Source organism: Passer montanus, unplaced genomic scaffold, assembly GCF_014805655.1.
Source record: "Passer montanus isolate IOZ18808 unplaced genomic scaffold, ASM1480565v1 scaffold64, whole genome shotgun sequence".
Taxonomy (NCBI): domain Eukaryota; kingdom Metazoa; phylum Chordata; class Aves; order Passeriformes; family Passeridae; genus Passer; species Passer montanus.
In genome coordinates, this window is record NW_024371482.1 from 2,766,654 (window position 1) to 2,791,541 (window position 24,888).

At 43.8% G+C, this 24,888-nt stretch overlaps 1 protein-coding gene across 10 annotated transcripts in view; it reads right to left on the minus strand.

The window, feature by feature from the left end:
- PTPRT (protein tyrosine phosphatase receptor type T) overlaps positions 1–24,888 on the minus strand; it is a 452,765-nt gene that overhangs the window by 403,797 nt on the left and 24,080 nt on the right. The window lies entirely within an intron of this gene.

Genomic DNA, 24,888 nt, shown 5'->3' on the forward strand with positions numbered 1-24,888 from the left:
AGAAAGGACCACAATTTCTCAGCTCCTGCAGTTGTGGTGTCCATGGCAGGTTGAAAAAACCCAACAAATTGACTGAGATTTTGAAATCTCAGAGAGTAGCATCACACCTGAGAGACAGCACTATCTCTGTCCCCAAAACAGCCCTTCTGCATCTCCTTAGGGTGCCTGGGCACTGCTCTTCAGTCATACCTGGCAAAAGGAAAACCATCTACACCCTGACCCCAGCACCCATTGCTGCAGCTGTGCTTAACTGCAGGGAAATTACCGCCCAAATCTAAAATAAAGCCTAAATACATTTTTTTCTTACACTGTAAATTCTTGTAAATGTTCCACATTTGAATTTTTAGGCAGAAGAATGCTATAATAATCACATCAAGTGTGTATCCTTGACTTCTGCAGAGGCCACATTAACTCCAGAGTGAAAAATACTTCCAGAAAAATGATTGTAGTTTTGTCTCAATAAAGGCTGCAAGAAGATTCCATTGGGGATTTATTCCACTAGAAGAGAAAATTATTTTTCAGGGGGAAAAAAAGGAAAAATATGTAACTTCTTTTCTTTTTAAACAACATACAGCTTAATTGGAAATGCAGAAAAAAAATTAGGACAAAAAAGCCCAGGGAAGTTTAAGGCAAAAACTCTTTAGCAGCTTTGCATACATGAGTATGAAACAGAAGCAAATCAACTGATAATCTTCTCTGCTAAATTTATACAAGAGACAGAATATTCTCTAGAGAATTTGTTTCTTAAAAAGAAAAAAAAGTAGCATTTTACTTGACCAAAATTATTTCTTATTTGAATAATCATGCTTATCCACCTCCAGACTTAGTATTCTTTTTATGGTGATTTACAGAGTGGCTCTGCCATAAGTGCTGCAGAACACTCACAAGGTCTAAAGAAGTTAATGGTGTGCTGGAAATGCTTGATAAAGAATTTTTACTGTCTTTGCCACTTGACAAAATCAAGTAATACGCATAATAAATAGATGTATCAGACATTAATGCTATGAAAGCTTTTCTAAATCTTTCTGTCCTTCCTGCTTGCACTTATTCTGCATGGGACATTAGATTTCTCTGTCTTTGAAAATAAAGCTCAAATTATCTCCTGTTAACCTTTCTCCTAGAAATGCCATCTCTTAATAATAATTTTTAAAAAACAACTTTAAAACCCCATTCCAGCACACAAGAACTACAGCTCCACTTTTTCTATCCTAAAAACCACTGATGCTTTTTTGGGACTACCTAAAAACAGAGGCCAGACAAAATTAAGGGAATAACAAGCAGTTATATTTATTGAAGGGCTTTCAGGTGCATTTCAGGCAGACAGAGCCCTCCAGGAGCTACACCCAAAAAATGGACCACAGGTGATAGGTTTTCACACTTTTATAATTTTGGTCCCTTTGCATCTTGGGGGTTAATCTTCAATTACAGCTCCAGGTAATGAAGTCATTTACCCCAAGTTTGCTGCCCCCATCTCACTTTTGTTTCCATCTCTGGGCCCTGAGGCAGTGAGGTGTCCTTGATTCCCAGCCTGGAGAGGAATTGTTGTGTCTGCCCAAACTGGGAAAGCAGCAGCTCCCACTGTGTGTGGGGTTTGGAGTTATACAATTGCAGGGTTACAAATACATGGAAAGTAGAAAAGCTCAAATCCTATGGCCTCACCATGAAGCCCCTCAAAGTGAGATATTCCCACCAATTCACCCCAGGGCAAGACCCTGGTGCCCAACTTCCTGAGCTCCCCAGGGAACTGGCCAAGAAGCCCCTTGCACAGGAGGATCTCTTGCCCTCCCACCCTTGTCTCATTAACTCTTTTCAGAATGTTTCCTCCTGAGACCCACTCAGGACTTTTGGAAGCAGCTGCAACAGGGGGGCTCCAGAGCCCCCGAGCAGTGGGCAGTGCAGCCTCCCCCAGCTCCGGGCACACTCCCACAGGGCCACCCCAAGAGAACCAACACAGCCACTCCAGTAAAGGGGAGGGAACAACCAGATTTTATTAAGGAGAGACCATTAATGTCATCAATATTACAGACTGATCCCAGTTTGACAGCATTGATGGGGACTGAACGAAAGCAGAAATGCAAGTTTTAAAACCTGAGCCCAAGACTCAGCTGGAAAAGCTGTCACACCCTTGGCTGCTTTGTGACAGGCTGACCTGGGCTGATGTTCTCCCTTACGAAGAATTTCCCAATTGAGTTTTCCCAGGAAAGGCTTTGCTTTGCACTAAGATGCATTCAGACATACAAGTCCCTTTGATGTGTCAGGACCCACTGAACATTAATAACCCGATTACGGTGCAGAGAGCTCTTGATAAATCCCCCTCAGACAGCAAGATTTGCCTGTTCTGGAGTGTTTACTTGCACCCAAACCAGAATTTCAACCAGGAGCTCTCTCAGCATAATGAGGGAAGACCCTGTGTCCCTCTCTGCTGTGTGGTTGCACAATTCCCATCTCCTCTGACTTGGTGATCCCACCAGGAATCACCAGTTTTGGGAAGCACCACTTCCAGAGGCACCAGGAGCAAGAGGCCATCCCATGTTTGTCAATACACAACTCTAATATCTGCCATTTACTCCTCTGCTCCCACCCTCCTTGGCAGAGCCAGCCACCCTTTTTTTGTTGCACATTTCCAATTTGCTGGCTGTTGCTAAATTGAATAGCTGATGCTAGATTTGCTTTTGTCACAAGGTTGCTACAGACCTTGACTTTTCTCACTAAAGAAAATGACTTTATGTCAGCCCTTAGTGGTTGTTTATTATGGAGACTTCATAGTGCTGCCCAGTATGGATGTCTTTGATTTTGAAAGAAAATCAAAACAGGCACATGAAGTGTTCTGGGAATGAGGGCAGTGATGAGGAGGCAGAAAAGGACTACATCATTAACTCACTTTGGCTATAAACTCAGCAGAGCCCAGTCTCAGCATTATTATGGTCTGTTTCAATTTTAAAGTTCAAGTTTAAAAGGAGATGAGATTAACCATTCACAGGCTACAATCTCTGCTACAAATTCCTCACAGTTCCAAAAACTGGGTATAAAACCAGTCACTGCACAAGTCAGCTAAAAAAATATCACCTACAGCTCCCCTGCTTGCTAATTCTTCAACTTGACTGAGAGGCACAGCAGTTTCACAACTGCACATCCCTCTGACTGCCAGCTTACCAGGGAAAAATATCTGACTTCTCCCTGCAAGCTCTCTTGCCTTCAAAGCTTCCCTCCTCTCCCAGCCTATTCTCAGTATTTTTCCCACTCCCATTTTACAGTTTCCAGTAGAAATAAACAGAGTGGCACAGCAATCCTACAGCAGGAGGTAGAATGGCATCCCAAATCCCAAGCTACTGAAATCCTCCCCTTCCCCAGGGGCACAGCACACACCGCCCAGATTCTCTGCAGAAAGAGAAGCGCCAATGGAAGCACTAATTCTAACAGTGCACTGGTTTAACACAGTTTAATACACCTTGTTCGTGGTCAGTCATGGATTCACACACTGAAGTGTGCTGGTCTCAGCTGGGCTGGAGTTAATTCCCTTCCCAGAGACTGGGTTTGGATTTTGCTGAACACAGGGATGATAATACAGATATTTTTGTTATTGCTGAGCAGGGCTTGCACAGAGCCAAGGCCTTTCCTGCCCCTCCTATGGCCATGCTGGGGAGGGGCTGGAGGTGACACAGCCAGGACAGGTGACCACAAGTGACCCTGGGGATGTTCCAGGCTGGGTACATCATACTCTGTAAATAAACTGGGGGAAGAAGAAAGAAGAGGGGGACATTTGGAGTCACCCCTGAGTGTGCTGGAACCCTGCTCCTCTGGGGATGGCTGAACTCCTGCCCAGCCACGGGAAGCAGGGAATGAGCTCCTTGTTGGCTTTGTGTGTACACCTTTTGCTTTCCCCAATAAACTGCCTTCATGCTGCCTCAGGAGCTGTCACTGCTCCCATTCTGACTCTCTCCCCCACCCCACTGGTGGCTGAGTGAGCATCTGTGTGGGCCTTGATTGTTCTGTGGGGTCGAACTGTGACAAGAAGCCATGAGACACTGGAAGGGCTGGCAGACACTCTCTTTATTGAGCACACAAGGTAAACCCACGTTTCTGAAGCAGGAAACCTCCCTTAAGTCATTTAGCTGCTTTGCAGTGATGATCACACAGATATGCAGCTACACACACTGCATGCAAAAAGAAATTCAATAGTGCTTGCTACAGAGAGAGGGGTGCTGCAACAGCTTAGGGTTTTTGAGTCTGTGCATATATAAATAAAAGATTAACTCAAACTTTAAACAAGAGATTAAAAGGACATTCTGCCCCATTAGCATAGCGTTCACAAATCTGTAATGGGATAAAACAGATTATAATTACTTTATGTTCATAGTTTTAAATGAAAGAGGGGGTTTGATACCACATAACAAAAAGCAAGGTTATGAAGTTTCGAGGCAAGAGGAAAAGAAACAAATCCCTACCAAATGGCCATAAGCAGACACAGCATATCATTAAAGTCTGATAACAGAAATGCTGCATCTGATGAGGATGAGAACATTCCCCCAAACCTCTGAGAGCACACAGAATCTGCACACAGAGCCCCTGGGGCACAGCCTGAAGCCCCCTGTGACCCCCAGCTGCGTGCAGGAGGCTGGCAGCAGCCATCCCAGCAGCTCTGGCAGCCCCAGGAAGGTTTCCCGTGGATCCCTGCCACTGCTCCTCCACAACAATGCTGGCATTGAGCAGCTGGGGCTGGGAACACAGCCTGCCTGTCTGGGCAGCCTGCTGGGGAACACTGGGGCTCTCACACTGCCTCACAGCCCACCTCGGCCAGATGCAACCCCAGCTCCAGCCAGACAACTGCACCCACAACATCTGCACACTGCAGCCCTCCTGGGCACCTCTGCCTTTCATTTCCTGGGTTTGTTGTGTTTTAAGGCAATTAGATGATTTAATTTGGTTTTAAATGTTTAGCATTCACCCATTTGTTACCCTGAAACTTATTCTGCAATTCAGCAGAGGAGATGCTAATGTAAATGAGTAAAGACAGGGGTATGCATGCACACAAACTGTACAGGTTATGGATTTTTGTAGCCTCACAGAATCACAGAATGTCCTGAGCTGGGAAGGACCCCCAGGATCACCCAGCCCAGCCCCAGCCCTGCACAGACCCCCCAACAGCCCCACCCTGGGCACCCCTGGCAGCGCTGTCCCAACGCTCCTGGAGCTCTGGCAGCCTCGGGGCCGTGCCCATTCCCTGGGGAGCCTGGGCAGTGCCAGCCCCTCTGGGGAAGAACCTTTTCCTGAGCTCCAGCCTGACCCTCCCTGGCACAGCTCCAGCCATTCCCTGGCTCCTGTCACTGTCACAGAGAAGAAATTGGTGCTGCAGCCCCTGGTGGGATCTTGGGTTCAGTCTCCTCTCATCCAGCTGAACCAGACAAGTGACTTCAGCCACTCCTTGTGTAGCCCCCCAGACCCTTCACCCTTTTTCATTTTCCCCACTTCCTGCACCAGGTGCTCCATCAGGAAGGGAATGCCTCCTGCATGAGCCAAGAGAACAAACAGGGTGGCAGAGCCCCAGGGCTGCTGTGGCTGAGCCCTCATCCCCACTGCTGTGGCTGGCAGAATAAACAGAGAGTGAGACCAAAGCACAGGGAAAAGGTGACACCAGAAATTAAACTGCTCCTGCAGAGGTCAAGAGCATGAGAAGCCATAAGATTGGACTGATTTTCTTTGAGTTTTTTTTCCCTTTCAGAATAATGTGCTGGTGGTGGTGGATTTGCATTTTGGTGGCAGAGAAAAGGCTGCAGCACTGCCTGTACCAGGCAGTGAGCAAACACTGCTGAACCTGCCCTGAAGATCCTACAACATCAAAAAACTCTGCTTTATTGAAGAGAAAACAAATGCACACTTCACATTTCTTTTTTAGCAACCTTAGGGTTCAGGATGCCAAGTGCAATAACATCAGTAGACACTTCCACAAGAACACATGGTGAAGAGAGAAGAGATTTCAAGGGGAAAAAAAAAAAAAAAGGCACCTCAAAACCCTGTACCAAATATTGTGACTTCTCCCACGCTCCAGCAATGCTTCTGACATTTCCCAATGTGAAACCAAGCTGACATCTTCAGCCCACCCAGAACAGCCTCGACTCTTCCTTCCCTGCAAAGGAAGGGAAATGGATTTTTTTTTCCTCTTCTTTTCCTCCTTTCTCACCACATATGTTCAAGATAAACATCTGAGGCTGTGAAGAAGCACCAACTTTTCAGTGTTAGTGGCTGCACAGCACATCATCTGGAGTTATGGGATGGGGTTTGTTACAGATGACACTTCAAGGAGCCAACAAAGTGCTACGTGATCTCTTCTCAGCAGCCCCAGTAAGAGATTTACTCTCTCTGGGCAGCCCATGACAACAAACTTCATTTTTATTCCACTGAGAGTAGTTGTAGGATTTATATTCCAGGAGACCTGCACGCATTTATGCTAATTGTGCAATAGCACAATATTTTCTTGAGCAGTTTAGGAAAGTCTCTGATAAAGGGTAGGGAAAATTGGGGATTTGCTGGTACACTGGCAGCAACAAAAATACAGCAAAGGGTCATTTACTGCTCATATTGTGGTGGTACGAAAGCTGCTGAACAGGAATTTAGGGAAGGAGCTGGTTTAGGGGCACACAGGAAATTCTGTAAGGGCACCTATGGATGCCAATGCAGCCATGCCAGGCTGGAGATCAAACTTAGCTGCTTGCTGCCATCAGAAACACAGCTCACTGCCCTGGGGTGCTGGAGATGGCCCTGCAAACTGGCTGTGACAGCTGGAAAATCATAAGGAGATATTTAGTGTGTTTATTAAGGTGCAATATGGTTTTATTTTCATTCCTTTGCAGACATGCAAGCCAGGAATTTGCTATTGTTACACCAAAGTTTCAGCTTTTACACTTATTCTGGAAAGCAACTGTTCATGCTGAGGACTGTGACATATTGACAAAGCCTAAATCCAGAGAGAGCCTTGGGCCCACCCTGCTGGAGTCAGTGTCATGCAAGAGCCACAGTGAAATGGAAAAAAGCTGAATTTTTTCATCAGAATCTACCTCTGAGTTGTACTGTATGGATGGATATCACAGCTTTGTCTGTGCAGGAGCTGCTCATCAGAAAACATTCCTTCCATCAACACAAAAGGCTGAAATCAGGAGTGCTAAAAGTTGTCCTCTCAGGGCCAGAAAAAAACCTTACACTGGAGATAGTTAACAGGCAGAAACGAGACACTCAGGAATTGGATATCATCTGTTATTTCTCACAAACATGGCATTTACAGTCAATTAAAACAAGTTCCTACCAACTCCCTGCACCCCCTGCTGTCATTCCAAACATCCCTAAGGTCCCTCAGCAGAACCTGTTAAAAAAAATAAACCCCAACCTGAGCAGTTGACACACAGACCACTGGCATAAAAAGTAACACTCTGAAAGAACAATCAATATAATTTCCCATTAGTTGTCTTCACAGGTTTGTCATTTGGGCTTTTCCTTAGCAGCCTTGAGGGGAAAATGAGAGATGTGTGTGACTGCACAGGAACTACAAAAAGTCTCTTAAAGGCATTTAGAGCTGCTATTGCAATCATTTCCTTTCAACAGATGAATGAACTGAGGACATTAGGCATGAAGAAAACTAATTTTCAATAGAATACTATCTATACATTATGTTCCAGCTGGGTGGGTAACCTCAGGAGCTGCCCAGAAGTCTCCAAGTGAAGTTTCCACAGCAGAGCTGGGGACACTCACCCTGCTAAGGGATGTGCTAAGGGGTGGGCTCCATCTCCAACAGGGCCAGATCTGACCCCCCGAGGGCTCTCACTGTGCTTCAGCCCCAGAGAGGAGACCCAGGATCCCTTCCTCAACATGAAACTCTGCCCTGCTGCCTTAGCATTTTGCTTTTATATTTTTGAGATCCTGTCATTCTTCTGAACCCCACACACAGTGTGAGCTGCTGCTTTCCCATTTTGGGCAGACACAACAATTCTTCTCCTGGGAATCAAGGACACCTCACTGTCTTAAGGCCTGAGAGATGGAAACAAAAGTGTATTGGGGGACCAAACAGAGTAAATTACTTCATTACCTGCAGCTGTAATTGGAGGATTAACCTCTGATATGTAAACAGAACAAGCCTGTATGAAATACTCATGACCCTGATGCCTCTTGGGTGTAGTCCCTCAGAGGCTTTTGAAGGCCTTTAATAAATGTCTACTTTTTATTCCCTTAATTCTTTCCAGCCTCTGCTTTAGGTAGCCACTCCAAGGCACCACTGCACACAGGAATTGCCCTGCAAACCCCAGCCACACAAGGGCTCCCACCACCAACTCCCCCTCTGCTCTTGGCCAAGGGATGCTCTTAGAGAACATCTCAGGCATGGCACTAAATGAAAATCCTATTTCTAAGCCCTTGGAATTGGAGTTTTTATTTAAAGCCTAATTTATAGAGTTTAAATTTAAAAAAAAACAGAGCAGAGTCAGAGCCTGGTTTAGTGACTTGAACCACACAGCTCAAAGCTGCCAGAGCCCAGGGTGCTGCTCAAGCACAGCCCCAGTGCCCAAAGCTGCATCCACCCCACAGAGCCCAGGGTCCCATCTGGGGTCTGTCCAGCAGCTCAGTTTGACAGGAAAATGCTCCCACACAGTTTATCCCTCCCACACCTCTCAGACCACCTCATACCCTGGGATTGTTTTGGCCCAGGGGAGAAATATCCCAGATCACTTTGACCCTGCATGGCAGGGAATACTGAATGTATCCTCTTCACAACAGAGCCAGAGACATTTCTGACAGTATCCATTCATTCTGATTTTTTTCTCCTTCCTAACTCTTCCTTGACAAATGATAAAAGCCTCTAAAACTACCTCTGCTAAGCACTATATACACATAAAATCTGTGCTGTTTGGCTTCTCCCGTGGCTCTGAGCTCCCAGGTCCTCATTACAGAGTCAGGCAAGGGCTTTCAAGAGCTGTAATTGCTGCCTAACTGAACAAAACCCACCCTGAGCACGGAGGCAGAGCCTGCTGTAGGAAATGCTCAAAAAGAACTGGGTGGGAAAAAATAAAAAAGAGCAGATTAACTTAAGTAATGGCAGTTACCTGTTACTTGATGCTCAGAATACTTAAAATATAATCCAAAACTGGGAATTTCTTTAGCATCTGCAGAATTTCGTTCAATGGCACAGAGGTTTTCATCCCATTCCACCAGCTCCCACAGAGCTGGGACAGCTCCCACCAGCAACACTTTGAGGTCAAAGACTGATGATCACATCAAGATTCAGGGTTAAAAACAGGGTTATAAACCTGAATTAGCATCAGAAGAAGTGAAATATTTTGAAAGCTAGATCAAATATGTATTATATTATATCAAATATGCTTTAAATTAGCATCAAGCTAACAGTGTAGATCTACACTAGCTTCATCCCAAGCAATTATTATTACTCTGTAATGAAAAGGAGATGCAGACCTAAGAAGCTGAATAAACTCCCCAATCCCTATTATCTTTCTTCTTTAGGCTTTGTTTTGAACAGCGAGTTTCCTTTAACATCCTTCAAGACAAAGCATCATCACACGGAGCAGGGGAAGAACAAAGCAGCTCCTTTTATCTACATCTCCATCTTCTGAGTAAATATTGCATCACTGCCCTCCCTAGGAAACACCTTTCATCTTTGGTTCAGGGATGGGGTCAGGAGAGGAGCAGAGCTGCAAGGACACCCTCCCTGCCCACGATAAAAGCCTTTGCAAGCACCCCCCTGTCACCCCTGCCCTGCTCACAGAGCTCAGGGCCAGCCCTGGCTGCTGAGGACAGCAAGAAGGGCTTGATGCCTTAGGATTTGAGCTTTTCTATTTCCCATATATTTGTAACCCTGCAATTGTTCAGTGTACAGCTCCAAACCCCACACACAGTGTGAGCTGCTGCTTTCCCAGTTTGGGCAGACACAGCAATTCCTCTCCAGGCTGGGAATCAAGGACACCTCACTGCCTCAGGGCCCAGAGATGGAAACAAAAGTGAGTTGGGGGCAGCAAACTTGGGGGAAATTACTTCATTACCTGGAGCTGTAATTGGAAGATTAACCCCTGATATGCAAATGGACCAAACTTATAAAAGTGTGAAAACCTGTGACCTGTGGTCCATTTTTTAGGTGTTGCCCCTGCAAAGCTCTATCTGCCTGAAATGCACCTGAAAGCCCTTCAATAAATATAACTGCTTTTTTGCCCTCTTAATTTTGTCTGGCCTCCGTTTTTAGGTAGTCCCTAAAAGGCATCAGTGGTCTTCAGGATAGAAAAAGTGGAGTTGTAGTCCTTGTGTGCTGGGATGGGGTTTTTAAGTTGTTTTTTTAAAATTATTATTAACAGACAGCATTTCTAGGAGAAAGGTTAACAGGAGATAATTTGAGCTTTATTTTCAAAGACAGAGAAATCTAATGTCCATCTGCCTGAAATGCACCTGAAGGCCCTTCAATAAAAATAATTGCTTTTTTATTCCTTTAATGTGAAAAGTGCCTATTATATGGCTGTACACAGATATTTACTGTATGTATTACGTTGTATTGATTAGTAGTGTTGTATTAACATTTTAATAGTATGGTAAATGTAGTTCTGTAGTTAAAATGTAGCTTTTGTAGTTAAAATAGAAACTATGTATGCGGGATTTTTTTTTAAAGAGAGGAATGAGATACTCACACCGAGATAGCAGCCACAGGACACCTAAATCGTTCACAGAAAAAGAATTTATTACTCCCTTATCAGAAGAAACTAACTTCTTCCTGCCTTGCTCAGCCCTGAAGACGCCATCAGGATTCAGAGGAAGAAGCTGACACTGACCAGGCAGAATCCTTTGTTTGAATAGAATTCATGCATCATGGATGAGGTGTACGAAGATGCAACAGGCTGTTGCTTTTAAGGGTTAATCCTCTGTTAACGTGTGTCCATTTTCAGGCTTATTTTGCCCAGAAAGAGGTACTCAGACTGTCTGTAACTCTTTGTTTTTATTGTCTCCTATTGTCTTAAATTGCAATTGTCCAAATTTTTATTACTCTAATTATATTAATATTTTTATAAATATTTTATTACTGTTTTAACTTTATTACTGTTTAAAAATTTTAAAAACAAGTGATTGGCGTTTTTCACACTTAACTTTGTCTGACCTCTGTGTTTAGGTAGCCCCAAAAGGCATCAGGCTGAACAGTAAAGTTTCTTTTTTCCTTTCCCCTGAGACAGCGCCAAAGCAGCGTGCAGCAAATCCCAGTGTGTACGTGGCTAGGTGCCATCTGCTCCCCTTTCCAGAGGAAGAATCATGATATTTATATCCCCCAGAGTACCCACATTAGCTGTGCATAAAGACTCTGCTCCTCCTGCACTGCTCTGCACAGGAATAGAATGGCTGCAGAACAGATGGGGAAAACAATACAAGGATATTATTAGGACAAACCCACATTATAAGGAATGGTTCTGTTCCTTATATAATTACACCAGAACAGGGAGGGGTTTCTAGGGTGCTGCAGCCTCTAGAAATTTAAAGATTCCATAGAATCAATCTTAAGGTTTCTTTATTGTAGAACAACGTTTACCCTTAAAATGTTCCACCCATATTCTGAATTTTTTTAAAAGGGAAATACAGGAAAACAGCAGTAGTTTTTGTGGGCTTTTTCAGGAGTTAATCCCTCACAAAGCAAAAAGGTCAAAAAGGAAAACAAAGTGAGCCTGTTCTGGTGGTGGTCTCCTCTTGCATCAGTCCATGACTAATTCTAGAGCACCCACCTGCCCCTGTTTTCATGTCAAATGCTTAGTCTGGTACTTCTGCCCCCTCCCTCCCACTCTGAGCCTCTTCTGATATTCCATCCCATAAAGAAAACATCTTGGTTCTGCAATTCCCTCCTTAATTCTGCTACTCCATGATGACAGAAAGGTACATCCTAGATACTGTGAATCTTGGCAGCTGCACAAAGGGAATAACTCCGCACCAGTGACAGCTCAGATGACGAGATACTTGCTAAGCCTAGGGAATGGCTGTGCTCTCTGCCAATCAGTTCTCATTCTATAAGGGGAAAAAAATATATCTATTGCCCTGGGAAAAGTTACAGCCCATCTTTACTGGTCATCAGCAGCTTTCAAATAATTCATGCAGAAAATTACTTAAAACACACCCCCCATACAAATGCATCTGTTTCTGATTTAAAATAAAGTTCAATTCCCATTTTTGAAAAAGCTTTTATATGGAGGCTTCTTCGAAGCTCGGTCTTTTGCAGCTCATTTGAACATTAATGGAAAGAAATGTTCCTCCACTTCAAACTATTTCCTCAGTCAATTAGACAAATCCTCTAAGTGGAGTTGGTGAAGCAGTTCATGTCCAGGAACTTAATTAGTGCTGAATTCCCAGACTTGTATTCACCTCACCCACACCAGCAGCCACCTGTGGGCCATGCAGCTCCTGGGACTGTGGGGACAGCTGGGGACACCAGGGGGTCAGGACAGCCAGCACAGCAGCTGGGACAGAGGATGCAGGATCCACCAGAAGGGAAAAGCAAATTCAAACCTGATGAAAGACTTAGCAAAGGTCCTGCCTTCTGATGGTCATTGGGAAAACTCCCCCAGCAAATTTTCAGGATAACAGCTCTGCCCTGTGCCCTCGCTGAATTTCTCACTGGCATTTGCACAGCTATTCCTGCTCCACTCCCCTGCAACTTCAATTACACTGTCACCTGCACATTTGTTTGTCCTAGTTACTGCTCTGTTCCTGGCTGTGGCTCGTGGCACTCCTAATTAGGATTGCTGGCACAGCACCTCCCAGCATCACCAGGAGCAGCCCAGAGCTGGCTGCAGAGCCCAAGAGCAGTGGGAACAAGTGTAGAAGCAGAGCAGCTCTACACTGACTGAGCAAGAACTGCGTTTCACACTCTGTGAAACTGCACTTCCATGGTAAAGACAGTGTGGAAAGCACTGAGAAATTCCTAAAAATAATTAGGGTCTCTTGGGAAGAAAGAAGTTTGAACAATATATATAGTGAAACTGAGCTGGGGGGAAAAAAAGAGCAACCCTTACTGCCAGTGATGGCACAGTATTACAGCAGAAACTAAGTGAGCTCCTTAACAAAAGGTTCATCTAAAGCAAATTGGTATCATCCTATGAGGGCTCATCCCTTATTTCCACTTTTTCCTAACCTCCAAGTGAGTACAAGTCTTGAGAGCAATTGATAATTACGATCTTAAGACAAAACAGTTCTCTGAGTTTCTCTGAAAAGGCAGACTGCAGGTCAAACACAGCTAAAAAAAGAATATTATTTTTGAAGCCTCCTTTTACATGGTCATATTTATCACTTATGGAGAAAGTGATTCCACTGCTTTTTGTGTTCACACATCCAAGCAAGGCTTGTAGCAGATGGAGAGAATGACTTGAGCAGGTTTCTTTTACATTGCCCTTACTCCTCACACAGGATTTAACTCTCACACAGATAAAATTCAAAAATGTAAACGTCCAAACCCTAATCCTCAGAGTCACCTGGGATTCCAACAGGATGCTACATCTACATTAATTATGTAGGCCCATTTCTGCAACTTCTGGGCACATCAAGTCTTTTTATTAATTGGCTTGGGTCTTTGGACAAGATAGAAGTTGTGTCCCCTCAGGATATCTGCAAATAAATCACGAGACCCACGGCCCAGATTTGTCAGGATAAGCAGGTGCCTAAACACAGCATATTTCCAAGAGATCCAAGAGGCCTCAGTTATCCAAGATTGGACAAAAAGTTGGTGAAAAAGGGCAGAACAAGCCCAGTCCACAGTGCAGCCTCATGCCATGAAACAATCCTTCCACAGGCAGAGGCAGCATAAACACAACTCAAGGAAGAGCTCAGAGGAAAAAAATGCATGGCAAAGCTGCTTGATCTTGCATCCCAGTAAGCTTTTTCCCTTCCCAGGGAAGTCCAGGTGAGCTGCAGACTCTGCACATGCTGCTGCACCAGTTTAGTTGGAGGAGAAATAAAATTCGAGTCAGCATTTGGCTTTGTCTGACTCCTCAGCCCTGAGTTTCCATGGAGGGTCCAGGGCAGCTGCCTGTGCTCAGTGGGAACACCTCACACAGCCTGGGAGCACCTCTGCTGAGGGGGATGAACAGCAAAACCCAGCTCACACCATGGAATTAAAGGGGGAGAAGCACATGAACCCAAGAACCATCTTCAGGGGTGTCAGAACCAAGGGAAAAGCATCCCAAAGAGATATAACAACTGAAACCAGCCCAAAAGCATCCACTACATTTTTTTTTTCTGTGTAAGAGCTCATATTTCTGTTTTGTTTATTATCAGAAAGGAGTACAATATATTTCCTATCCCATAAAATACACATATAATTTTTGTGGTAATAAGACCTAGGAGAGGCATAAATATTCCCAAGGGTTTCTGCAGTTCAGGAGAACACTGTAAAACAGTTTGATAACTTGGAGATTACATTTCCCCCTATTCACCACACACACACACATATAAAAGCCTGCCAAGGGGAACGTTATTGATGCTTTATAACTATGAGCCAATAAACATCATGAATTTCATTTATTTGAAGACTGCAATAGAAGCAGAAAGATAAGTAGCATCCTTAAATTTAGGATCATTAATTTAATCCCGCCCCCCAACACACACCAGCAAGCTCTCTATGCTAAATCTTTTCATGGTGTTTTTACCAGTGCAAGCAAAACCAGTAAATGTCATTTGGGAAGGAACATATACAAGCCTGTTCAGCAGAGTGCCCCTCCTGAATTATCCACAGCAAATGGCAATGAGATGTTTCTTGTGGCAGAGCTTGTGTTTTACTGCCAGGAATAATTCAAGGCTAGGATAGAGAGGAGAGTGGTGGTGGTGGGAGAGGAGCAGCAGGAAAAATGGGCTGGGCTGCTGTTTTCAGGTGTTTGAGGGAAGGACCAGAGTCCTGGGGGAAGTTCTCCTTCCCAGGAGTCCTGCTCAGGAGAGGATCCAGCAGCTCTCTTCCTTGGAAAGCTCTGGCACACAGAGCTCCGCAGAGCAAGCTCAGGACTGAGCTTCTCCTCCCCTCTCCAAAGTACCTACAAAGCTGAGAGAGAATTCACACAGCAGCAGCACAGCCAAGGCATTCGAGTTCTTTACTTCACAGGAGTCCTGCTCAGGAGAGAATCCAGCAGCTCTCTTCCTTGGAAAGCTATGGCTCAGGACTGAGCTTCTCCTCCCCTCTCCAAAGTACCTACAAAGCTGAGAGAGAATTCACACAGCAGCAGCACAGCCAAGGCATTCTGTTTAAGAACCATGAGATCAAACCTGCTGCACTAGTCAGCATTTCTGAGTTAGCAAACACAGCCCACCCCAGTCACCCTGCCCTGGCCACCTGGCTGATCTCTGGCCTTTGGCACCACAGTTCCCAAGTGCCACAACACAGAGAGCATCAGCAGTGCTGATAAAACTGCTCTGCATGGAAAGGAAAGGTAGACAAAATCATTTAAACAGTTAAAGGCTTCAACAGAGAAGAAATAAGATGTCATGGAGTGCCAAAAATCTATCAAAGGCAGGTTAGCTCTCATCAGTGGTGCTAAATAGGTATAAATGGACGTGTTCAGCCAGGCAGAAACAGCCCTGTGGGGAGCTCAGCCAGGCAGAGGAGGAGGGAGCAGCTCCCCTTCCAGATGGGATAAGTTCAGCATCTGTTTTGTTCTCAGCCTTGAATGCCTAAATGCATCTTAAAAACGTCACCAGGCAGAGGCAGAGCCTGAGACAGGCAGAAGGACATGTCACATCACACAGCACATCTGGGCAAGAGTCACACAGAACTGACATTCCTGCACAATTTGGACACTGCCCCCTGTTTGTCTTTGCACATTTATGAATCCAGACCTCTGGTTTATAAAACCAACTGCTTAGTTATGCAACTTTCTCGTGAAGCATCTCTACTCAGTCCTGGTGCGAAATTTAATAAGCCCCTTGACTCCTGATCTTTCTGTTTTAAAATTTGAGGGCAGCGTTTCTGACCTGTGAATCGTCAATTATCTGCCCTGCCCAGCAATATTTAAAAAAAATAAATAAATAAATGACAGCTGCTGGGTCTGAAGCATCCCTGCGTCCCAGCTGCTGCTGCATGGTGCACATTCCAGAAGGGAAGTGGGAGAAGCCCTGCACAGCAGAGCAGCAGCTCTGCCAGCACACAGGTAAAGCTCATTTATATCTGGAATTATCCCCCAAAACCTGTCTCTGTGTTCTTGCTGCATACAAATGCACCTGCAGCAGTTACAGGCATCAAAGGAGACACTTATTTGTTCAAAATTAATTCACAAAACGTTAAACAATTCCCATTCCTTACAATGACTACCAAAAGCACAAACCATGCCTCACCCAAAATCCCAGGGCATCTCAGGAAATCTGATCCTGAGAAAGTGATTTTGAACCAGATTAGCTGAGGGGAATTCTGCTGCTCTTTGGGTGCAGCTTTCAAGGGACTTCTGCATCTCCAGAACACTAAACAACACAAGAAAACCATAATTTTATTTCAATACACACCCTTAAAAACAGAACTGAAGCTCACACACCAAGACTTCACACAAATACAAGTGTTTGACACAGAAGAATCTCAAAAGAGAAAAATAGATTGGCTGGGCCAGATGCTTAAGTCAGGAACTGAAGTCTGACACTGCATGTGGGTACCTGTCTTGTGCTTCCTTCTTTAAATGCCCATGTGTGAAACCAATCTTAGCTAACAAATAGAGAGCAGAAATCAATTAAGCCTTTTGACAGCTAACACGGCATTACCCAACCCTAATGTTGCCTTTAATTCCTTTAAAAAAAATTTATGACTATTCAAGCAAATAAGAAAAATACTAAAATTATACACTTGAAACACACAAAATTATGCTTTATTCTCAAAATAAATTATTCACTTGCTTAAGCCAGCACCTATTCAAATGTATTTCCTTGAGGCAAAACATCTCTTCTCCAGTACCATCACTCTCTTTGAGAGCAACATTCATCTTATTTCCCTCTTTTGGAAAGAGGGCTTGATGGGAAGGCAAGAACAGACCTTAAGCCCTCATTTCACTTCCTGCCTCTCCCCCACTCTGTCCTTGTCCTACCCATCACTGCGGGAACCCAGGGCACTGCGAATATTTCTCTGTCTGCTGTGGGTTGTCCTGACCCCCAGGGGAGCACTGACTTTAACCTTCATTCATGGAGAAAGTTTCCTAGACTTCAAGATAGATTAGAGTCCACAAAAGTGTGAAATAGATTATAGAGAGCAGTGTAGGTGTATCAGTTGGTGAGAAATTTAGGGTTTGGGATTTTTGGTGTGCTGTGGATGGAAGCAAAATGGAAGCACAGGGTGCTGTCCTGGGTTTCTGCTTCATGGTTCTTCTTCCTTCTTCTTCACGGGTTTGGGTAGCATTTTGTAATTGGGCAGAAAAATCTGCATTGTGGGTTCTTTGGGATCTGTTATTAGGGTTAAAAGGGAAATACTCTGGGTACCAGTTCTTAATTGGATAGCTTAGTCTTAAAAGACCTTGTAACAAGAGATTCTTGGGCATTTCTGTGGTGCTTTTCCAGCACACTGAACCTGGTGTGGACAGCGTGCAAAACTTTAGAGAAGATAATAATAAACAAGAACCTGAAGACCAAAAAATCCAGTGTGTCTCTCTTTCCTGACACAGAACCACTTCAGGGGAGTCTCCCCCAACAGGGGAGCCCCCAGGGAGGGCCCAGCCTGAGGCCCAGAGATCAAAAAATCAATCCATCACCTTGGAACTCCGTCCTGGAAGCAGCCTGGGATTTAGGACCGTTGGTCAGCTGGATGCCAACCATGTGGGCTTGTAGTCCCTGGCCCAGCTCTAAAGGGAAGACAACAGTTTATGGCCAAATTTGGGCTCCCTTTTACCATCCTATAGTACAGATGAGCCTCTTTAATCTTCCAACATAAGATATTTTAAAATTCTATGGCTTTAAACTCCTATTATCTAATGGACCTCAAGTGCCACCTTCATACCATGAATATTATTCATCACTAGTAATTGTGCTTTACCTTCAAACTGTAAAATAAAAAAAAGTTGTGGAAATTAAGCCTCTAGTGGGCAGCTTGACACAAACCCCACCAGAATTATGGACAAGCCAAACTGACATCCAGCATCACCTACATGTCCCTGGGGACAACTGGGTCTTGCACCTGGAGTATCTCTTTAGGACTGACCACCTACAATAAAAGTAGTTTGTGACCTGGGGATCCATGAAAGCAGATTTTCTTTAATATAGATTTAAGGGAATGAAAACTGGTGAGATTTTCTGGAGAAGATCAGAAATGCACAGCTGACAACGCTGACCTCTGAAGGGAGCAGTGCCCAAGCCCATCTTCTGCCTGCATTCACCAGGGTAAAACACAAATGTTCTCCAGCATTCCTGGAACATAATGAAACTGCCAAAAAAAGCCCTGAGACATCTCTCAGCAAGGCTGGAGAGGAAAATACTGGAAGATTTATACACATCTGGAAGTAAGTGGTAGAAAACAGTCTGCAGAAGGTGCAAATTTCATCTTCCCAGCTATTCATCACCTCAGAAGAAACTTGCTTTGGGCAGACAGACATATTGCAAATTTGTTACTGATTCCTCTTGAAAAACATTTCAGGATGGTGTCATTTTCCAAAAATAAGGTTCAAAAAAGGCAATGTTATCTGCACCCAATGCAAAATACATTTTACATGCACAACTCGTGGCTGCTGCATGTATTAAAAATGTAACAAAAATTACAGAAACTTCAAAAAAATAAAATCAAAACAAGTCTTATCTTCTTTGTTGTCAGAATCAGCAGTTATTTCAATTCCTATTCATTTTTCTGTAGGATGATCAATGGCTTAGTTTATAATAATAGTTAAAATTTGAGTTCTTCAGAGAGTTTACATAAGTTCCTACTACCTGTAGCAAGAATTGCAATTAAGAGGTTGCAAAACACAAAGATGAGCCAAATTTACCATTACTTTAACATTTATCACAAATCATAAAACCACAAAAGAAAATAAACATGTTTTAAAAAGCCAGGGAAAACCCAATCCTACAGCAAATATTAGATACTCTACACATAAGGAGAGAAAGCAACTTATTTTCATTAACTGGGACTTTATCAGGTTTTTAAAACACATCACCAAGGGAAAAAAAATCTTGTTGACCTCTAAACCGAGAGGTTTTTAAATTTTAAATCCCAGGCTGTTCTGCAAAGAATGCTCAGCCTACTTCACACCTGTCTTTTTTTTACCACTCCCGATGCTCCCAAAAAAAAAGGTTTTTTCTCTGAAAAGTCAGAAATAATTGATAACAAATAGCTTCAGACATAGTTTTCATGGACTTTTATTTATTAGTTTTCTTACATTAAACAAACTTCTGGGTCTTTAAGGCCTTCACACACCCGAAGACACACATTTTTCTTACCACATCACAAGAATAAACACATTCTTATTTCAGGCCCTTTTAAACCCATTCCTTCACTAAAGCTTGGGGGCACAACATCTGAATTAAAAGCATCAATTCATCTCATTTCAAAAATATTTTGAAATTAAAAAAAAACAAAACCTTAGAGCAAGCCCAGGTTTGATGCCTCTGGGAGCCCACAATGATAGTGATGCCCAGACAATGTCTTTTTCTTGATTAAGTGGTAAAAGCTGCATTAAGCACTTCCTCAGTGCCTGCAGCACTCAGCAGGGTCATGTTGGGTTCTTTAATCCCAAAGTGCAGCTCCTCAACTCCCTCCTGCTCTAATTAGACACCTGAAGGTGCATCCTCAGTCTTTGAATTATCATCTCTCCCCACCACTGGAGCAACACAACATGTTAGTAGGTAAAAACAGAAGGGACTGCCTTGGATGGCAATCACAGAGTTGTGGATTTTCACCTCAGGGTTTAGAGCAGCCCTCCTGGCTGTGAAGTGGGCAGTGATAAATGCTGGGAGTGCTCATGTAAAAGGATTTCCCCTGCACAGGCCAGTGAAATTCCAATATTAAAGGCAAAACCCCCAACTCTGCTGCCGCCCAGGTCAGGTTGAATGGCTGCCTACAAGGATGCAGGTTCAACAGGAGAACTTCTCCACTCAAAGCATTTGATAACACAAAGTTTTGGCTTAGATCATGGAATCACAGGAAGGTCTGGGTTGGAAGGAACCTTAAAGCTCATCTTGTTCCACCCCCGTGCCATGGGCCTTCCACCACCCCAGGGTGCTCCAAGCCCTGTCCAGCCTGGCTTTGGGCACTTGATCACCATCACAGTGACCATCACTTCACCTGTACACTCCACATCACTTTAGAGAACTCCCAGGAACAGCGTCATCTGTCCTGGAAATAGGTCTGGATACAGCTGAAAATACAACCTAGAAACAGCTGAAATATCAGCTGTGTTTCAGGCATTTGTTCTGACCTAATTATTTTTAAATAAACCTAGAGGGGCTTGGGGTATTTCCCCCCTGCCTTCTCTCCAGGTAATACTGGAAATGCTGAGCTCCATTTCTCAGCCAGGGATTTCAATAACTCTCCTCAAAACATTAAGAAACAGATAACTGAGAGATGGGATGACCAAGTGCCTGAGTATTCTCCACAGCCTAGAAACAGCTAAAATATCAGCTGTGTGTTTCAGGCATTTGTTCTGACCTAATTATTTTTAAATAAACCTAGAGGGGCTTGGGGTATTTCCCCCCTCCCTTCTCTCCAGGTAATACTGGAAATGCTGAGCTCCATTTCTCAGCCAGGGATTTCAATAACTCTCCTCAAAACATTAAGAAACAGATAACTGAGAGATGGGATGACCAAGTGCCTGAGTATTCTCTGGTGTTTTTTCAAGCAGAGGTTTCAAAAGACAAATCACTGATTGCTGGAGACCTCTGGGGTTGTTGGGGAGATTTTTTTCACCAACAGGATGGGACTGCTGGGATTCGTTCCTTGAGCTTTGATTGCAGCACCAGCCTCATGACATGGTTGAGACAACAGAAAAAGGCAAAGCCCATGTACAACCAGCAGCAGCCAAAGATTTCTTTGTTACAGAGCATTTTAAAAACTTTTTAACCAATGGCACATTGCTAAAGTTCACAGACAATTGTTCTAGGCAATCACTAAAAGCACACCTACACCAGCTGCACACAATGCTGGCTTGTATGTCTTCTGTTAACAATACACAATACTTCATTATTAAGCTTAAAACCTTCTAATATCTTAGTAACCACATTTTCCTGCAGCCTTAAGGTCTATCTTAGCCAAGCCTAAAACTCAAGCTATTGTTTCATGTCCTTGCTTGCTGTACTATTGTAACTTTTTCTACTTTCAGACTCTGCAACTACAGCTAGTTCTGTTTCTCTGCTCTAAGACCTATTTTCTAACTTTCTAAAAATCTTCCTACCTTTGCTGTCTCCCACAGGGGTCAGTGCACAGGTGGGTCCATCTGCAAGGGACATCCCTGGGCACAGCAGGTGCTGAGGATTTGAAGAGATGGATGCAGCCAGAAATGCCCAGCCAGGCATTTCCCAGTGGCTGGGACTCCTCACCTGACACACCAGGTCACAGGGGGATGCTGGTGAAGCTTTCTTTCATTCAGGAACAAAACTGCTTCTTAGTATTGAAATTACTTTCCTTGTTCTTACTCTAAAAAAAGCTCCTGTTATTGCTCAGCTTTTATCTGAAGCTGTCACACACCCTAAAGATTCCATGTGAGGCCAGCCCAGACTTGGTACCATCTTTGGGGTATTTTTTTAATCCAGATCAAGTCTCCCACCTCATACCAAAAGTCATAGTTCAAGAAGCCACAAAATTAATCAGCATCTGTTCTTGATTCATTTCCAGTAATTGCTTGTAAAAGCACCTTGTTAACCCAGGGGCTGCTCTGGCTCAGGAGCCTGCAGGACTGGCCAAGCTACGGTGACACAAAGGGCATCTCCTTCCCTCAAAAGTACCAGGAATCAAAGATTTCTTCACAGCCACTGTAATAGATTCTGGCCAAGTATTTTATAGGGGAGGGAAAAAAGATGGAAGAGAGCAGATGGTGACTGTATCCTGACCTCAGAGGAAAAAAGGGAAAAAAAGGTGATTTTCAAAACCAAGTTGGTTTAATAAATAGTACACTTTGCTAACTGCAGCCAAACAAGAAAATAAAGAGAATGGTAAAAACCAGAGTTCTGGATTTATGCAGGAGAAAACTGAGGCTGAAATTCATCCACTGAATGGGATGAACCCTGCTGCCCCTGCAAGTGGGGAATGGGGGAGAAACAGCTCTAGAACACAAGAGCTTCCAAAATCTGTGGTGTGTTTGCACAGGAGGAGAAATAAAGAAGTTTTATGATTTACTTCTGTGTACTGAGTAAAATCCAAATACTATGATTTAGCCTAAAGGAGGAGTGCAAGGGAGATTTTTTACTCGCAGTGGAAGTTTTTTTTATTATTTTTATGTTTTAAGGGGCAACTTAAATGACCTGAACAACTACAGAGTTATCAGCTTGGCATCAGCTCCCAGTAAAAGAATTGAATAGCTGATACAGAAATCAATTAATAAAGAATTAAACTAATTAATCCATAAATCCATGTTGACTAAAATAACAGCCCTTGATATAGTATGGAAGGGATCCATAAAAACTTCTGAAACTGGGCTGTCCAGTCCTCCTTGGGATCACTGGCACAAAACATTCCCTTGATACAGCTGACAATGCACGCACATGAGGAGCCAGAGAAGAAAATGAGGTGCAGCTCCTTAATCCCCCAGTTTGCTGGTGTGGAGAGAAAGCAGCACATGTGAGCCATGAGAGCTCTGGGGGTGTTCCATGGACAGGAAGAGGGGTGAAGCAGGAGGCAGGCTGCAGATGGAAGCAGGCAGAGGATGTGGGACACGAGAAAGGAAAGAGCAATAGGGAGAGTCAGGGGCTGGTTCTAGTGAAGAGGGAGAGGTAATAGCTGTCAAGGAAAGGGAAAAAGTCACAAACATTTTATGTAGGAGGCACTTTTGAGTAATTTTTTTTTTTCCTCAGATATTTAACTTAACTCCACAGTGCTCTGGGGCACCTTAGATCCCCATCCTTGCTCCACAGTGCCTGCCCTCTCCAGAGCTTCCCAGAGATGAAGGGTCAGCAGGCTGTGACTGGTGCTCCACCACAGCACAGGGCACCCCAAGGGACCTCAAGGGCCATAGCTCCTAGAGGAGTCAAATACCAGTTCTGCTCACCTCCATCTCCCTCACCACCAGCCAACCTTGGCAACATAATTAGAAATCTTTTCTCTCACAAAGAATAGCTGATATTCCCAATCTCATCTCAAATCTGTGGTAAACTCCATGGCATCTCTTTTATTTCCAAATGAATTTGCCTTATTAAAAAGTAATGAGCTATTAATTAACTTTGCACTCATACAAAGCTGTTTAATTCTCAATCCAATTAACAGCAATCTGCTGAAGGATTCTAATGATTATTTTAAATTTGCTAAGAGAAACATCTCTGAGCCTTTCATAATAAGATATTTATAGAATGGCTTGGGCTGGATCGTGCTCACATTTTAATTCAATAACATTTTTATAATACACCAACATCTCTCTACAACATTATCTCTGACAACACATCAGTCACATACACAGGAAGGCTGAATAACTAAAGCTGCTTATTTAGAAGTAGTTCTAGAAGGATTATTTTGTTTTAGGCTTTCCCAACCCAACACAGGCAGGATTTCTGCTCAGAGGAGTTGCCCAGGGGTTTCACACAGGTGTTTGCACTGCAAAGACTGCACTTACAGTCTGTTTACCACCTCTGCAAAGGCTCAGCAAATCATCCCTGTCTGCACAGGGGAGCCCAGCTCAGCAGCCCCACGTGGGGCTTGGCTTCTTCTGTCCTGTGAAGTTACACAACCACAACAACAGCACTTGCACTGTGTGACCTTTGAGCCTAAACAGGGACGGGTCCTGCACGGTTGGACAGGAAAAGTTTTGTATCCACGTGATTTCAGCATCTGAAGGGTTTCCCCTCCCAAGACACAGACAGAACCAACACCTGTATAGCATAAACACCTGCAGTCACTCACTTTGCAGCATTTCTGGTAGAAAATAAAGGATTGTGCAAAATCTGCCGTTCAAGGAAAGTTATTCCCTCTACCACTGCAGAAAAGGCATTGAAGAGCTAGAAAGCTGCAGCTTTTCATTCTCACTGATATTATAAATTTTCCCTTAGGCAAGTGAGGAGCACACTCAGCTCAACACACTGAGGAGCACTTGGGAAGACAACCCCCCACTTTCAAAAACCACAAATGAAAGCAACTTTAATATTATTAAAGACCACAACTTCACGTATGGCCCTTAATAATTAATTGCCACTGCCTACCTGAAATGAGAACTGCCAGAAAAGCTGCAATATTAAATTCTGAGCACTTTTGTGTCTCACAGGCCTCAGATACCCAATTTCAATCAGGTGTTCAGAGCAGGAAATTTCTAAAGGCAGTTCATAACTCACCTTTGCACATACCCAAAACACACACAAGCCCTGGCTAGTTTAGCTTTACACACATCCAAACCTGAAGTAATGTAACTTATCACAGGTTAGAGCTCACAGGCTCATCTACAAACACAGCCACAGGAAAAGTCAATGGTAGAAGAGTGGAAAAGTATGGAAGGGGCACTGAAAAAAAGTGGTATAAAACAAAAAAAATACAGGGGGCTGTATTTTTTTTAACAATACCATTCCTTTAATGGTAACTTTTGGTCAATGATAACTTTTTCTCATCCAGGTGAGGAATTTTTGCTGTTCCACTCAGGGCTGTTATTTGGACTGAATCTGTTTCTGCAACCTTGTTGGATTTCCCCACTTCAGACATTCCTAATAGGGGATATATGTGCAACATCTGTTCCTAAAAACAGGTACCTACTTAGGAAACTGAGGTTAGGAAAGGTCACAGCCCTCCAGCCACAAACAGAAGTGTAA